The sequence below is a fragment of the Acyrthosiphon pisum genome, chromosome X (genome assembly GCF_005508785.2).
Source record: "Acyrthosiphon pisum isolate AL4f chromosome X, pea_aphid_22Mar2018_4r6ur, whole genome shotgun sequence".
Lineage (NCBI taxonomy): Eukaryota > Metazoa > Arthropoda > Insecta > Hemiptera > Aphididae > Acyrthosiphon > Acyrthosiphon pisum.
In genome coordinates, this window is record NC_042493.1 from 41,988,477 (window position 1) to 41,993,697 (window position 5,221).

Here is a 5,221-nt window from a genome sequence, read left to right on the forward strand (position 1 = left end):
TCACAAAAACTATTTTCAAATTTTTTTTCTACGCCAATATTTAGCATGTAATTAGCATGATGTATTTGCACGACAGACCCCGCAACTCTATCGTAATCCATTGCTTCACAATACTCATTTTTCTAATTTGCACGTGTCCCCAGCCCCCGCACCTAATTTTTGATACCACGCCTAATTGAAACGCATGCAAATTATAAAATTTAGCATGCAAATACATGCTAATTGCATGCTAGTTATTTGCCAAAAAAAAAATTGGAAAATTCTAATGTGGGGGGACTGGAGACACGTACGTTATTAAAATAACTACAGATTTCTATGTGTAATTTAAAATAATTTTATTTTATTTTAACGACCGTTCTAGAGTTTTGGTACTAGAGAAGTTTCAAAATGTATAAAACTCAACCAATTTATTAAAACACTTATTACATTTAGAATACATATATTTCGGTTTATATAATTTTGTACAATTATTTATTAAGTTTAACAAATTTTGGTTTTGATTTGGTTTTTAAAACAAAACAATATTTTTTAATTGTCTGTTCAGAGAATAATAACAATATTTTTAATTTTCGCCGTATAATATATAACATATTGACACTTGTTGTATAGGTCATTAAAATAACTTCAAATTTCTGTGCATGATAATATATATTAAGTAGGTAACAACCCCTATTTTTTTTTTTTTTGCAAAGCACCGTGACGAATAATATATAAGTATAAATATCGATCAAAATGCATATAATATATGCGGCAAATCTTCCGCAGCAGTATTACGAAATCTCATAAGCAACAAAAAAAAAAATTCGTACCTATTGGCTATTATAGAGAAATTTTATACATAAAATTGAATAATTAGACAGTGATCTTAATTCATTATTATAAATTAGAATCGCATTTCGGACGAGTAGCTTATGAATTATAACTTATAAGTATTAAAAGTTTTGATGAGCGGTGCTTTACATAATATGGATACCCCGCAAAATGTTGGCCCACTAGTCATTACTTCGCTTCTTGAAACTTTAAATACTTACCTAGTTACCAATAATATAACTAATAAACTACGCATGTTCAAATATTAATATGTATTGATCGTAATAGGTTTTCCGAATAATTTTCTGCTATGGAATATTAAATTAAGAATACCTATATGCGTTGTTATTCAAAAGCGTAAATATGTAAAAAATGTGACGATTAAAATCAATAAAAAAAAATATAAACTTAAAATTGTCTATAAAAAAATTTTTTTCAAAAACGTTAATTTACTGAAACAAAGAGTGTCTTACGTTAAATGAATCACATCGTGTATATAAAGACGATAAACGCGATGAAGGTAAAACCGAAGAGTTAAAAAAACAAAGAAGAAGAGAAAAAAACCATTAAATCTTTTCTTGATTAACTGACGAATGACGATGTATATCTGCCCCGCCCCGCCACCCTTATGAGTACAATAAGCGTGGAAACCACCAAAAGGTCTGTCTGGAGACTCTATCTATTCGATCACGGCGCTGCAGGTCATATACGTTTTTTTAATTGTATATAATAAATAATAACGTTTTTAAACTAGGTATAACTTATATAGGGTAACCTTATACCCGCACTATATACCCTAAGCCTCGAGCGCTACCAGTCACCATCACTGTGAGTGGTATCCTGCAATTGATCCAACCACAATTTTGAGGTCAATTATTATTATACTGTTATACACTGTACGTTTGGGTAAATGGACATTTCCCCACCGAATGTTTTCGGTATAGTACCACATTTCCCCCCCCCCCCCTATTTTTTAAGTTTATTATTGACTAATAATAATATTGAATTTAATAATACAATATTATTTTCATAAATATAAATAAATAAATTATAAATGTATATGTTTGATCCACTGTACTAGATACTTAAAATAATAAACATTTTTAAACAAAGTGGATAAAATTAAATATAATTAATAATTAATAATAATGGCTAAACACTCCGACATAAAAATGATACATTTTGTAAAAAAACATTTGATTACTGATTCTTTTGTTATTTCTAAACACATATTTTTTTTTTTTGTTTAAACTGTACTAGTTTGGATATATTTTAACAGTTTAATAATTGCTTTTGAATTTGATTCAAGTAGTTCAGTTGATCAAAAATGTTTGTAAATAGGCAAAATAATAATTTCATATTAAATAGTAAATTTAAAAAAAAAATGGGAGTGAAATGACTTACTTCACCAAAAACAGGAAGGGGAAAAATGTCCGGGGGGGATGTCTGTTCCCGTGTGTTTAACTTGTGTAATGTAATATTATTGTATTAAATCTTAGGTATAAATGAGCATTTTTGGTTCTAAGCCATTTGAAAACAGTCTGGCTCCCATGTAGTGATGACGCATACGGGAAAAAGGTAAATTGAAAATTGATTACATGTGTTTTTTGATGTGAATCATCTAATACACTTTTTAAATAAAGAATAATTTTTCTTAAAATATGTTCTCTAATCAATATTTATATATAATATTTTGATGTACATATATTTTCTATACAAAATAATTTAAATGTTTCACATTTTCCAGGGATCCCACTGCTTACTTTTTTTAAAACATTTCAACACTAAATACGATATATTAATGACAATACGTTGATTTTTGAGTGATCTTAGTTAAATTCACGATTACCAAAATTTTTGATCGTTTGGAATTTTAATATTTTACTATCATATGACTTTATATTCTATATTCAAAATAAAAATAATTTTTTGAAAATGTAAATGGATAATAATATATTGTTTTGAGACAACATTTAGACAAATTTTTATGTCGTACCAAAAAAATGTATTATCTATAATTGTTGTAAACGGGTGATTTTATTTTAAGATTATAAGTATAGTGCAATATTTATTATCTACTCGTGTCATAGAGAAAATACAATCGCGTAAAATCGTTTTTTAGAGAAATGAGTGTTACATTACCACCGCTTGATAAAAACTGGTCGTCACCGAGATTCCTTCTTAACGTGAATGGAGTATAGAATAAGATATTAGGTAAAATGAATGATTTTATGTCATGAAAAATTAACTTTCCCATTATTATCAGAATATATTTTGGTATATTATTGTTGTATGCGATCTACCTATATAGTCCCACCGAGCGACGATGACTAACTTTATCCTAATCGGAAATTAAAGTCCACTTCTATTTTAATAATAAATATAAATTATAATATATAATAGGTGTATATGATATCTATCAGAGTCTCCTGTCTAGCAATAATCGTTACTGTAATCGTAATCATATTAGATAATCAGTTGCACACTACCAGTGTAGTTCGTGCTGTACCTATGTAGGTATACACACGCGATATACTCGTACGTTATTCTGTTTTAACATTATTTTAGGTACTTAGATAAAAATTATAATTTACGTATTCAGTCATAGGAAAATACAATCACCTTTCTAAAGAATAAAGGACTTCTTCAAATTATTAAGAGCTCTACTCTACTATAGAGTATTAACTACTCCTAATTGCGGTCACTATATTAGGCAGGGCTGGATCTGCCGTGGGGGGGGGGGGGCATTAAGAGGTTTAGGTTTTTGTACCTATTAATATTTGGGTATATAATATAATATATGAAAAAAAATACACAAATATAGGAATATAATTTAGATAGGTAAATATATATATTTTATAATAAATGTATTTTTTGTATATTTTATAAAAATAAAAATATGTAAGTAGAAGACTGCATATTATGACGTATAAAAACGGTTCGTGCGGTGTACTCGTCGTTTGTTTGCTACGCAGGTTTTTAAGTTAATTTTATTGCTGTAAAGTGAAATGTTTACCAATAGAATTATTTATTTAATATTTTGTTCATAGAAAAAAAAATTTAAGAAACATAGGCAAGTTGTAATTTTGATAGACCTAAGTTTTTAACACAACTATACTTATAAACATGAAACAATATTTCTTTAGTTGAAAATATAAGTTAATAGGTAGGTACCTAAATATTACCAATACCTAAAATTGCACCTATTAGATAATAAAAGGTGTATCAAATAATTTTTAGATTTTGGGCGGAGCGATGTACTTATACCATTTATATGATAAAAACAATGCTTCAATCTTCAACTTTGAGTGTGATTTTTGATGGAAAATTGAATCTAGTTGTGAAGCCCACATACTTGGCGGAAATTTTGAATTTTCATCAATAAAATTTTCCAAGATATAATCGGCACACCTACCAGACTTGCTCAGGAATGTCTGACATTAAATCAAATGAAAAACAATTCGATATTTCTGAAGAGTTCAAAAATGTTAAACCAAAAGTGTGTACCACCAAACATAATATATTGCTTAACTATAATTGGTTATACTATTAGTTTCCAAACTTTGTTTGGTGGAAACGTCTTTTGGCGCGGTAATGCTAATCGTAGTTTTTTCGTTTTTGGCGGAAACGGTTAATTTCCATAATTAATATAATAGGGAGTATGATGATAGGTAAATCTTGTTAGTCAATAATATTATAATGATTGGCTACAAGCCTACAACTACATAATTTTCACCGTACAATAAGTTTTCGTGGTTTTCGTGGATATCAAGTAATAGGTAGTAAAATATATCTGTTTAGTGTTTACCTAAAATTTAACAAAATATATAATGATATTAAATTATATATTTAGCGATACGTAAAAAACTTCGAAACTAAAACGCACACGAGACTGTGTGGTAAACCGTTTCGCCAATCGCGCACATGACTCGCCCACCGACCGCAGAATTGCATCAGGAGTGGTTTTTGGAAGGGGACTGCTGCGATCGAACCATGCACTGTTTCAATACCTATTTAATTCGCGAATATTATTAAAATGTATAAAAGTATGGTTTGTTGATTAGTACCTATTTAAATTGTATAATATATATAATATATCAATAATATTAAAATATAATAAGCAGTAGGTACTTAGTTATTATACCTATATTTATATTATATAGGTCAATTCCTGGATAATGTTAGCCAATATATTCTAAATATCTTATTAAATTAACTGAATTACTTATCCTATATTATAAACATAAAATATTTATTTTTAATGTTAAGTTTACCATGTATAATTTTTTTTCAGTAATTCTTAACCATATTTTAACAAAAAACAATTAACACTTCGTCTTAGGGTAGCAATATACCTAATTATATAGTGCTGTTTGAGCGATTGATATTAATAATTATTTTTTTTAGGGCG